This window comes from Pogona vitticeps, chromosome 1 (assembly GCF_051106095.1).
Source record: "Pogona vitticeps strain Pit_001003342236 chromosome 1, PviZW2.1, whole genome shotgun sequence".
Classification (NCBI taxonomy): Eukaryota; Metazoa; Chordata; class Lepidosauria; order Squamata; family Agamidae; genus Pogona; species Pogona vitticeps.
The window spans coordinates 264,762,545-264,776,346 of NC_135783.1; positions in this window are offsets into that span (position 1 = coordinate 264,762,545).

Genomic DNA, 13,802 nt, shown 5'->3' on the forward strand with positions numbered 1-13,802 from the left:
TTCTGTATTGCTCCTAAAGATGTTCTAATACCCCCCCCCAGCCAAATACTGTAATTCTATTCCTGTTCTACGAATAACCTTGGAACGGCAGAGCTGGAAGGAGCCCTGTGAATTGAATCTAGCCTGTTCCAAAAGCTGGGGTTTTAAGAAACATATCCACAGAAATTATTCTAGAACAAGTAGTAAATAGATGATTTAACCAAGATTTATGCAGCGTGATGCAATACAGTGGAAATCATAGAGTATGCTTAGCTTTGCAGAGCAATGTTCAGTGTGATAAAGGGTAGTCAACACTACAATGTCATGAAGGACATTCTCATTAGCTCTTGAAATATGAACTCCTTGGCTTGTTTCAGAAAGGCAGTACTAGATACTGCTGGTGACATAGGGAGTTGTTTTATATTGAATTAGCACCAATGGTTCTTCTTGCGCACTGTTACTGACATTGGCAGTGGCTTTCCAGAGGTTCCTGGTCTTGTCTTAGCATATTAAAGACCCAGCTGTGGGGCCTTCTTCATGCAAAATCTGTTATCTGCATTGGAGATGCAGCTGTTCCGTAGAGAAGACAAAGACTGAATCCGACAACTGCCAGTAGGGCTACTGCCATAATGTTCCCTCTGTGGCTTTATACTTACGTACCTTTGACTGAAAGATAAGCAGTGTGTTCTCATTTTTGACAGCAGCCAGAAACAGCATTTTTTTTCCTGACACACAGTAGTGAGACAAAAAACCTAAGATAAGCTGGCTGAATAGCTCAGTGGTTTAGGTATCTGGCTGCATAGCCAGAAGTTGGAAGTTTGATTCTTCACTGTACCTCCAGGGAGAAAAGCCAGCCTGTGTAGCCTTGGGCAAGCTGCACAATCTCAGAAAACTCCCAGCAGAAGCGAATGGTAAACCTCTCCTGAATATTCTCTGCCTGGAAAACCCTGAAAAGGGTAGCCATAAGTCAGAATTTGCTTAATGGCACGTTATTATTAACAGAAAGTGCAACTATGTATTAAAATTTTCAGAATGGGGTATTACATCTATGAAATTATCCAGCCCATTTATTCTTCTCAGACTGGTTTTAAATGGGCGACCTGTTATGCACTGTATTTTAATTACCAAATACATCTAAAATGAACCCTTGGTCACATGAGAGGGAATTTAAGCTTCCAAATATGGTAAATTTTAAAACAAAGATATTGTCATCCGTGTTTACTTAAGTCAGTACTAGCAACGTCACGTTTCATCCAACCGTCCTTGGGTTGTTGAGAGTTTAGCCAACTACGCTAACCCTGTGTAAGCTTTCTTATTTAAAAACACTTCCTCATATTACAGTTGTAAAGTACAATACAAAAAGGAAAAAGTAATTTGCTCTTAATAGTTTTTTTTAGCTTCTCTGTTGGCAGAAAGAGGCTTGTTGGCAGCCTCAGCAGCATGGAAAAGACTTACTGGTTAAGATTCTGCAGACTGAGGGAAAGCATGGATATACACCTCCCTTTCACAGCTTTGGTGTTTGGAACCCACTGCATACTGGCTGGAAATCCTCACTGGTCAGTGCACTCATAGGACTTGAGCAGTATTTGTAAATTAAATTCCATTCCTTTCTGTGCTGCCATGGACTTGGTTAATAACAGTTCTTCTAAGAGACTTCTGCGTCACTAGGACACCATGTTAATCTTCTTCCCTGCCAGCATGTAATTTGTTCTTAACAAATGAGAGATTTTCTCATATAACCTCTGTTTCATGTCCATAGCTTCTCAGAGCTCATTTTAGTCCTATATTATCATTAAAAAAATAATTACAGACTTTCACAAGCTATTTTTTTTCCTTCCACACTGGTCATTTTTCTTTTCCCAGTACTCATTTCATTAGTTACTTGCATTCAGAGAATCTACTAGCTAAAGTGACAATAGCTTTGAAAAATACATACATTGTACTTTGCTGTCCACAATGGACAGGCTGGTACTGCAGCAGCATTTCAGAATTGCCACAAATCAGCCAGAATCCTATTAGTGATTTACACATGTGTAAGGGACACCATATAATTTGTGCAGTAAGCATGCATTTAAGTGCACGCCCATAGATATATCAATTGCTTATTAATGAATGGCAATTTGCAGCTGTGACCTATGCAGTTTTCTTTGCATCCCTTATTAGCATTTAGGGTATTAGATCTGAAATAGATGGAAGTGCAATATAATAGATAGTGGAATTCAGTGGGTCATAATGAGGTTACCCAGATTTTCTTACAGCAAATTGGTAAATGAAAAACAGCAGTTCTAGACTAGGTGTTCTTTAACTTTCCTGTTCTTTAACTTATGCAATGTAAGGATGATGTTGTCATCAGCTGTAGTGATTTTTCTGAAATTAAAAATTTCCAATTCTCTCCTTTAATTTCCTAAAATTCCTGCTGGTCCTAAAACCATCCCACTGGTGGAGATTTTTGGAAATCAAAGTTAAAGCAGCAGGATTTCATCCACAAGCTGGTGGATAACAGCTCATGGGATTTCCTATAGTTAGTGGTAAAACCATGCCAGTTGAATCAGCTGATAGATGTGATTTAAATGCCAATGTGTCTCTAGCAGGATTAAATGGCATAAAATCAGTATTACTGGTTCTGCCACATAAGACAAAGGGTAGTTTTGAAGTAAGTGTTTACTTTTTTTTGTAACCAGAAATTTATTTGTGTAAAATTCTTCTTACTCTATAATATAATACCCTGGCATTCCTTATTCTGTCAGAATATATTCTTCTCATCTTCTGCAGATAGGATTATCTACAAAATATAAACAGTGAATAGCAGGGGGAAAAACATATGTGGATGGTGTTGAGAGGGCAAAAAGGAACAGCGGGGGGGAGACGTGGTGCTGTGGTTAAACTGCAACCTTTAGTCGAGACTGCTCATGACCTGAGCTTGCTTGTGTGAAGTCGTCATCGTCTAGTTGTTTAGTCATGCTCGACTCTTCGTGACCCCATGGACCAGAGTACGCCAGGCCCTCCTATCTTCCACTGCCTCCCGTAGTTGTGTCAATTTCATGTTGGTTGCTTCGCAGACACTGTCCAGCCATCTCATCCTCTGTCGTCCCCTTCTCCTCTTGCCTTCACACTTTCCTAACATCAGGGTCTTTTCCAGGGAGTCTTCTGTTCTCATGAGATGGCCAAAGTATTGGAGCCTCAGCTTCAGGATCCGTCCTTCCAGTGAGCACTCAGGGTGGATTTCCTTTAGAATGGATAGGTTTGTTCTCCTTGCAGTCCAGGGGATTCTCAAGAGCCTCCTCCAGCACCACAATTCAAAGGCATCAATTCTTCGGCGGTCTGCTTTCTTTATGGTCCAGCTCTCACTCCTGTACATCACTACAGGAAAAACCATAGCTTTGACTATTCGGACTTTTGTTGGCAAGGTGATGTCTCTGCATTTTAAGATGCTGTCAAGGTTTGTCATCGTACAAGTCCTTAAATCTCTCATATGAGGTCTATCTATACTAGGACTCTTGGAAATATTTAGGCATCCTATCAGGATTCTGACAAGGTATAGCCTGCATAATTAAATTGTAAACTGCCCAGAGAATGGTTTAAGCATTGTGGGTCAGTAAATAACCAGCATACACTAAGACTGCTGATGTGTGAATGTAGATGCTGACCCACCATGACAGATGGCTGCAGGTCTCTAGTATGTACACTATTAGATTTCCCTTCAATTTGAGTGGAAATGCATGGACTTACCTTGCCAATGAGAAGTGTTAAGGGCACTGTATCACATTGTATTGTGGCGGCTGAGTGAGGAAATACGTAAGGTATTCTGATTATTTTTTAGAGGCCTCGGTAAAAATTTGAATCTTTTTATGCAAAGCCACTTGTAGCTTCATTCGAAGTACGTAGCAAAGGGCAGCTGCTACCTGACCTGCAGCTGCTATTTTTGTTTCATTTCCCCTGTGGCCTTGCTCAGACTTGCTCAGAATAAACTCTAAGAACACACCCACAGACGAGTCGAAACAAACAGTTCTGGCTGCAGGCTACATTCAGGGGGAAAAGGATGATTTGGTTATTGCCTACCTATTTCGGTTTTGATTTCTTATTCCCACCAGCAACCCACCGGCTGAAAGAAAGAAACTTATTCATGCTCTAGAAATGTAATAGTTACTCAAAACGTTTTTTATTTGCCTTGGCCTCCTTCTGGTGCCATAAAGTGATAGCCAGCAATGAGTGCTTGCACAGCCAGCGTGTGTGTCTGAGTCACATTTATTATCCTTGTTATTTTTTTAAAAAATCTCTTTTTTTGTTGTTTGGTGCAATCAAACATTACTCAAGGTTGGAGCACATCTTAAGCATAGCCTGTCTCTGGAATCTGCAGAGATTTGCTATGCTCCATTTTTAGCCCTTGTGGGTGGAAGGTTAGGCAGGAGCCAACTTTTTAGGCCATTACATCACAGGCATCGAGAGCTTTATGCTGAGGAATCTAAGACAGTTAATGAGGAGCAGCTGCTTACATTTCAATCATGATAGTGGGATAATTATTAAGAAAAAAAGAGTTCATTTGCAATCTCTCAGTTTAGGTAAAACATTCTCTTTCTGCACTAAAATAGGACTTAAAAAGATTTACACTAACATAGGGACACCCAGCAAACTTCTCATTGGCCTTTTACTTAGCACAGTAAGTCACACTAGAGTAGGCCCATTGAATCAGTGGGCTTCTACAAGTTCCATTGAATTACATCAGCCTACGTACTCTAATTTCAGCTAAGGCTCTGGTCATATGAGGGAGATGTTCTCCAGTTCTTCTGATACTTTCCATACCTCTGTTGTACTGAATCGTGGTCACGTGATTTATATACCAGTCCTAAGAAGTTTTAGCAGTATTAATTTATTTCCTCTGTTTGAATAATTCTGCCCGGCTGCACTATAGTACAGGATTATTTTTCAATCTTGCTTCAAGGGGCAATTTAGCCCCTTGATTTATACACACACACACACACACACATATATTATATGTATATAAATCATTTTATTGGCGCAGCACTGGCAGAAATTAGCAGAATCTTATCCAGTCCAGGTAGTCCAAATAATTTACACACACACAGGCAGCTTCTCCCGACACCAGAGTATATTTACATCAACTGACAGCATGACAGGATAACATTCAAGAGATACAGATACATCTTCAGTACATCTCCACACAATGCATAGTCAATGAAGCAGAAGTAGATATTTTTCTGGAACTCTCTGGCTTTCTCTATAATCCAGCGCATGTTAGCAATTTGGTCTCTAGTTCCTCTGCCCCTTCAAAATCCAGTTTGTACCTCTGGGAGTTCTCGGTCCACATACTGCTGAAGCCTACCTTGGAGGATTTTGAACATAACCTTGCTAGCGTGGGAAATGAGTGCAATTGTATGGTAGTTGGAGCATTCTTTGGCACTACCCTTCTTTGGGATTGGGATGTAGACTGATCTTTTCCAGTCCTCTGGCCACTGCTGAGTTTTCCAAACTTGCTGGCATATTGCGTGTAACACCTCTCTCTCTCTCTCTCTCTCTCTCTCTCTCTCTCTCACTCTCTCTCTCTCTCTCTCACACACACACACACACACACACACACGCACACACACACACACACACACACACGTTTCATTTAGTCGTTTAGTCGTGTCCGACTCTTCGTGACCCCATGGACCAGAGCACGCCAGGACCTCCTATCTTCTACTGCCTCCCGGAACACACACACACACAGTATTATTATTTATCTGTACATCAATATATCGGGAACAGGGTTCCCTATAAGGTGCGCGACTGTGCAAGCACACATGATTCTGTCCCCTCTGCACAGCTTTACTCCCTCCCTGCCCTGTGCACCCACAGCTATTGTTTTCAGCCCTTTTCATTCGCAACAGAACCCCATGTGGGGAGCAGACCCACGTGGGCAGGGGGTGGAGCCCTGCACAGTGAGGCTGAAAATTAGAGGGAACATTGATCAAGAAAGGTTTCTTTTTTAGAAAGTGTCCTCTGTTGCACTGGCTGCTCCTGCAGAGATGCATTGCGCACAATGGACGTGGGATATCCGTACGGCAGTACTGGTGATCACCACCCTCGTGACATTGGCATATCAATGGTTCAATGTATCTTCCCATAGAAATACAGTGGTGCCTCGCATTATGACGTTACAGAATATATATATAGAGTGGTGGCCTAGAGCACAGCTAGAATCTAGATATACAAAAGATAAAATAGAAGGCTTCTACTTAGAGCAAACGATTTTTGACAAACTTTTATTAGGTTCAAAAGAACAAACTGTTAAGAAAATATATAATTATATGTTGGAAATTAAGATGCAAGATGAAATGGTTAAGGAATGTATGATTAAGTGGGCACAAAATATAGGGCATAACATTGATATTGATCAATGGCTGAAAATATGGCAAAATAATATAAAGCTTACAAGATCGGTGAACTTTAAAGAGAATATATATAAGATGTTTTGTAGATGGCACATGACCCCAGAAAAATTGTCAAAGATGTATACAGATGTATCAAATAAGTGTTGGAAATATGAATCACAAGTGGGAAGCTATTATCATATGTGGTGGTCATGTGGAGTAGCGAAACAATATTGGAAAAGAGTGCATGTAATGTTGGAACAAATATTGCTCTGTAAAGTGCCATTAACCCCAGAACTGTTTTTATTGAGTATGATACCTGAAAATATAGATAAGTCAAAGAATTATATAGTTATATACATAGTTACGGCAGCTAGAATTTTATATGCTAAAAATTGGAAAAGATCAACGGTACCGAAACAAGAAGATCTTATTGAAAAGATACGGGAAATAGCCGAAATGGACATTTTATCAGAAGTCATGAAGGACTATCCCTTGCAAAAGGCAACAGAAAGATGGGATCTATTTAACAAGTGGACAGAATAAACAGGCAGCTTGTGAACAGTACAAATTGAAAGGAGAACTGAATCTAGAAGGCAGAAAAGAGTAAATAGAATAATTTAAAATCTTGACATGGCAATAGGTACAGAATGGATGAAAGTATGTTATTGTCTCCCCTCTTCCTCATCAATCCCAATTCCCTTTTCCTTTCTGTTATCCCTTATAAAAAATAAAAAGTACAAAAAAAAAATTCGTTCCAGCAAAATCGCTGTAGAATGAAAATGTCGTAAAGCGAAAATAAAAAACCCATTGAAACACATTAAAACCTGGTTAATGCGTTCCAATCGGCTGAGAACACACCATCCAGCGAAGATCCTCCATGGGGCGGCCATTTTTGGGTGCCTGTGCAGCGAAAAATGGCTCCTAAACACAGCGGGGAGCCATTTTGAGCACCCGGTGGCCATTTTGAAAACCCGACGATCAGCTGTTTTGATTGTCGGGAAGCGAAAATTGGTTCCTGAAACAGGGAACCGATCATCATGCAGTGAAATTCCCCCATTCAAAACGTCATTTTGCGATCACTTTTGGGATCTCAAAAACCTCATCATAATGTGAATCCGTCGTTAAATGGAGCACCCGTCTTGCGGGGCACCAATGTAATAATAATAATAAATACCTGCCAGTAATGCAATGGTGGCGCCCCCCCGATGACATACTTTAACCAACTTATCGATGTATCAGGCACAAAAAAATTGATAATATGCATGCTACAATAATACTGACCACCTTCCTTGCTTCTGTTCTGAAAAGAAACAGGGCACATTGTGCACACAGGCAATTCTGGTAAGGAATGCATCTGTACAACACAGCTACAAAATAACACAACCCTCCTGGCAATGGAGAAATTACATCGCTGGCTGGGAAAATTGTCTTGATCTTGACTGTGTGTCATGCAACCAGAAAATAAAAGCAATAAACTGACTGGGGGATAACTAGAGAACATTTCCCTCATATGACCAGGGCCTTACTATGTTAAAGTAAGTTGTAACTAGAGCAGGCCTATTTGAATCAGTGGGATTTATGGAGGAGAAGACTCACCAAATCCCCACCTATTCAATAGGCTACTGCTGTCAAGGAACAAATATTCTCACAGCAAGTATGTCACCAAATGGCAGGGCAGTTATTAGAATGGCATTGGCACTCATCTCTTGGCACACAAAAGAAATATCTGAAATGCAACTTGTATATTGCTGCTGTGAAACTGAACAAGCTGTCTAAAACTGAAAATGAATTTACTTTCCTCCAGGGCTTTGGAAGATCAACTACAATCTCTTTGCTTGTCAGTCATGTATTTCTCAGATGTCTTATGAGCAGAGAAAGATCTGTCCACCTTACTGAGCTGTGCTAGACAAAAACAAAGGATTTGTTCAGCTTCTTCTTGCTTCTTTTGGTACATGTATGCATTCCAAAGATCTTTTGTGTCTGAGCTTCTGCTAAAAAGAGACCTCTTATCCATGTAGTCTTTCCTGTAATTTGTCTGGCTTATTTGACTTCTTACAACTTGTAAACAGTAAATTCCCTCACAGCCTTGTTCTCTTTGTAAATGGGATTGTGACATACAAAAAGAAGTCATTGAAAAGAATGTATCAGAGAATATACACTGACTCAGTTCCTGGAATCTTGGGGACAAACATGCTAATAAAGTGACACAGGCATTTTTGTAAAATTAGCATTGTTTTGTGGTTCATGAGCAAAATTCCGAATCAGGGTTGCTTCATACCTTTTTTAGACCACTTTAATAACAAGACAAACTTTTTAATCCTTTCAGGGCGGCATCAGCAGAAATATAATGTTTGCATCAAGTGAAGTAAGAGTACTACTAAATTCTGCTTTGGTTATACCTCACCGGGATACTATGTCAGTTCTGGCATTACAATTTAAGGATGTCATCAAGTTGGAACACATGTCCCCAAGAGGGCAATTAAGATGATAAAAAATGTGAAAACAAAGTTTTATGAAAAGCATTAAGGGAGTTGGAAATACTTAGCTTGGAAAAGAAAGAGAGCAAGAGGATGATATAGAGGTACAGAGCAATACAACAAGAGAAGGGCAGAGTTAGAGATGTAGAGACTATTGGACTGTAAAAAGCACTACTACACTGGATTTCAAAGCTAGTCCTTGGCACATCACAACACAAAAAAGTTGTGCCAACTTCATGCCTGGCCTACCTTTCAAGGTCAACACTACATACTGAGCCAGCAACCTGAGAGGAGATTGAGCAGATACTGAAGCCATTGGATGGAGAGAAGGACCGACAAAGGAAGAGACAGAAGCACTGCATAAGATTGAGATATGGACCTTGGTGAAACTTCCAGCAGGCAACAGAGTGATGGAGTACAGGCAGATCTTCTAGGTGACATAGGGTGCAGAAGGGGAAATGGAACACTGCAAGGCAAGACTAGTGGCCAAACAGATAATTGCCCCAGTTGTTAGACACAAAACACTCTAAGAATGCTCCTAAGTGTAGCTTCCTCCAAGCACATGCAAATTAAGTACCTAAATGTTAAAAATAGCATTTCTACATGGAGACAGTGCAGAGGAGTTGTACATGGAACAATTACCAGGCTTCTTCAACCAGAAGAAACCAGATCTCACATGCAAATAAATGAGGCCTCTATGGGCTCAAGCCAGCTGCTAGAACCTGCAAATATAACTTGAACAAGATACTACTACCTGTACTGCAAAACTTCAAGCAAGGTGAGGCAGACCAGTGCTTGTATATTAGAAGCAGAAATGGACACTTAGTGGTTACTTTGGTCTCTGTTGATGATTTGATTGTTACAACCCAAAGAGATCAAGAGTACAGTACAAAGAGACTGTACATAATCTTAGGCAAGAAACAGAAATAAAAGAATTAGGGAATGTACCATGACATTCAGATTGAAAAAGAAAACAAAAAATCCTATTTTTTTTCAAGCAAAAGATATTTGAACATGTAAAGACCCTACAGTACATCTTCAAGATGCCCACACTGTGCCAGCAGCTATAGTAACAGACTTTCTGAAAGGCAGAGTGAACCTTCACCAAACGATAGCAAATACAGAACAGCTATCGGAGCACTTCTGTACCTACTAGACTTAATATAGCCACTGCTCTAGGAATACTGAGGAGAAAAGTTAGTTCACCAATACAGGGTGGCTGGACAATTTTTGAAAGCGTGGCTGGGTAATTTGAAAGGAACTGTGGATGGCAAGCTAAGACTATCTGCTAAGTAAACACAGACATGAACTTGGCAGTGGATAGCACAAATTGCAAGTCAGCTCCTGGGTTCCTGTTCATTTACTGAGATGGACTAGTCTTGTGGGCAAGTCATAAACAAGATGCTGTAGTTCTGTCTTCCACAGAATCAGAGTTCATGGCCACAGCTGCAACATGCAGAAATGGTTGCAGAAGTCACTAAAGAATTTTGGAATAGAAGAAAGGATGTCAGTCCAGACAATGGACAACAACAGGACCCACATTCAACTGTCACAAAGTGAGACAGTGACTGCACACACCAAAAACTTTAGCATGAGATACTACTTACTTGATGACCTGACTGAGACAGTAATCATCCAGATGATCTGCTGTTATGTTGCAGGGATGACGGCAGACATCCTGATGAAACAATTAGCAAATGACCAGTTAGACAACCTGCAGGTCCAACGGGACTTGGGGGATCTTACATGCAAGCTTGAGAACGGTGTTGAAAATTACAAGCTTGCATGCTTTCCCTTTCACAGTGGGTGTCAATGGGGAACACGCTCTGTACCTTCTACTAATTTGACTCCGGAGTCAACCCCAACACATTTTTGAGTCGTTGAGAATACCCTTCCTTCCTGTTGTTTCTTTGTTAGCTGCCTTTCCTCTCCTCCATTTCCTGCTCTATAGATGTGTGGATGGATGTGTGTAACCCCATGCTATATATAAAAAGAGAAAAAGTATGCACCATAAATAAATCTGTTGTTTCCTTTAATCACAAAGCATCCGGATTAATCATTTTTCCTTTTCTAAGAGAGGTGGTGAGACTGGGAAGGCTTCACCAGGCTTTTCTCTGCATCAAAAAGGAAACAACCAAATTCCAAATCTCTCCAAGAGGGGCTTATTACATTCCTGAACACCTAGACATGTTTACACTTTATTCATTTTCATGCAGGTGCAGATCATCTGTCTGATTCAAGTGGGGAAGTGCACTGAAGGGGAGCCGGATACATTGGGTAGGCTGACTTCGTGGCAACCTTGCAGCTCTCATTCAGAGGAGAACTTTGCAGGCCAAGACATAACTCAGTGCTACATGTAAACATTTCATACTTGTGACTAGAGATGGGCACAATCAGTTTGGAGGTTCGTGCTGGTTTGTATGTGCAGCACCACTTTTCCTTCCCCCGCCTCTCCAGCCAGTCGGAGTGCACTCCTCTCCTCCTCTTTGGTTGTTGACCAGTCCCTGGCAGGAGCACAGGTTTGCCTGTCCTTCCTCTTTGTCTGAGTTGGTGATGAGCCAAGGAGGCAGGGCAGGGGAATTGCTAAAGCAGAGGAGGACAGGAGTTCACACCGACTGGTGAGGGGAAGATCCAGCTGGGGAGGGCAGGGCCAGGGGTTTCTATCCATCTCTACTTGTGACAGCAGCCATGTGTTTAGAACACTGCAGGGGTGCATGTAACAGTTTGGGGTACAATTTGGAATGGAAAATCAGTAGACAGGGAAAGGGTAATTCGGTCCTTGATATCAACTGCTTCTTTGCTCTGTTGTCTGCTTCTAAACCTGATATTTTCTTTAAATAAAAAAGAAATATAGCTACTATTGTACTTGATGGCATGTAACATTTATTTACTTTTAAATGTACTGATGCAGACTGGCAGAAGTCCACAAGAATAGGAAGGGGCTTAAATTCATTTTCTCAGGCTTGGTTCAGTTATGTTAGCATAGAATAGTACTACATAATATGATTCTCTCAACATTTATGCTGAATAGTGCAGCTGAAGCATGATAGGAATTAAGTATTATTCTGTGTGAATAAAGGCATGCCGATTGTTGCATCTTGTAAGAACAACAGATTGGGATTTTTTAAAAAAAACACTCTTCTGGGCCATAAATAGAACTCATAAATGGCAGACAGCAAGGGCTTCTCAGTGTAAGCAAATAAATTATGTTTTGCATTTTCCTCTCTGGTTTCATAAAACGAAATCTAAATCCTCATCACATTGCATGACAAGAGAACATAAATGGGAAATTATGTTAAGAGATGGGAGGTTTACGTATTTTGTTTCAAAGTCTTATAGTGACCCGCATGCTGGAATTATGTGTGATTTATTCATTTAAATTATTTTATGCTGCAACATTCAGAAAGGGTGATAAATATTGCAGTGTGAAGCTCTGATGTGAATAATGGTATGAATATGGGAGTGCGGTTGGAGAGGAAAAAAAAGAATTATGGAATGATGGTTATTATTTAAAACTAAAAACCTTCCTTGGGTCTGGAACTGTTCTTGCTAAATTTGTAGTTTAATTTTAATGGTTTTAGCAAGTAAACACTTGCTGTCCATTGTGACTCTGTGAACAGAATGTCCTATGGAGAGTTCGGGATGACTCACATTGCCATAGGAGGCCCCCTGATGGCGCTGCTAAAGGAGAGGGGAATACTGTGCCTTTTAGCCATGAGTTGTTGTATGCAGTGGGTTTAGTCTCAATAGCTTGGCAGTCGTGTCCCACAAAAAGCTGATATTTGAGAATGATGAAATGTGTCCTACATTGCCTTGTTAAAGGCTCATTTTGGATATCCACAGGCCTTAAGGGCTGTCCTCAGATGTCCATCTTCCTCCTTCTTGGCTTCTGTGGAAGTGGGGATGTTTCTTGCTCTGTGGTTTAGTGTCCTGATGACCCCTAGTTTGTGTTGCAATGGGTGATCAGAGTCAAATTGCAGGTATTGATCCATGTGTGTAGCTTTTCTGTAGAGTTCTATTCCTAAAGTGCCGTTAGATCCTACGATGACTGCACAGTCCAGGAAACCCAGCTGGTTGTCTTTGGTGTCTTCCCTGGTGAACTTAATATTTGGATCCACTGGGTTTGTGTGGTCTGTGAAGGCCTGTACTTCCTGAATCTTGATCTTCACCCAGGTGTCATCCACATACCAGAACCAATGGGTCGGAGTCGCCCCCTGGAAGGTGTTTAGTGCCTTCTTTTCCACTTCTTCCGTGTATAAGTTGGTAACAATAGGCGACACTGGGGACCTATGGCACAACCATGTTTCTGTCTGTAAAAGCCACGTCTGTAGGTGAAGTAAGTGGTGCTCAGACATAGGTCCAGGAACAGGCATATCTGGTCCAGGTGGAGGCTGCTTCTGGTGGAGTCTGTTGTCTTCTTATAGTCTCCTTTTCTACAGTTGTTAAGGCATCAGGAGTGGAAATGCTGGTGAAGAGGGATGTGATGTCAGGCTGTTGTCATATGTTGCTGATGCAGTTACAACAGACCTCAGGTTGGCCTTTGTTTCCACCCAGAATCTTGTGTTGATTTGGTTGAGCTCTTTTGTTCTCTTCCCATGTTGATAGTACGCTGGTTTGTTTGTGACCACGGAAGATTGTCTTTGGACAAAACGCTGGCTCTATGGCTTGGAAACGGGGATGAGCACAGCCCCCTAGAGTCGAACACGACTGGACAAAAATTGTCAAGGGGAACCTTTACCTTTACTTTACAATCTAACATGCTCAACAGAACATATAACGGTACCCTAACTATTGTGCTCCATGTGTGTGCAGAAGTGGATTATGATCCACAGATGTCCACACTGATATTCATTTGTTAGTGTTTAAGGTGCCACAATTGTCAAGTGGAACCTTTACCTTTACCTTTGTTCTCTAAACATGGCAAATTACAGGGGTGGTGTGAAGATTATTGAGCTAATGTATTTGAGGCACA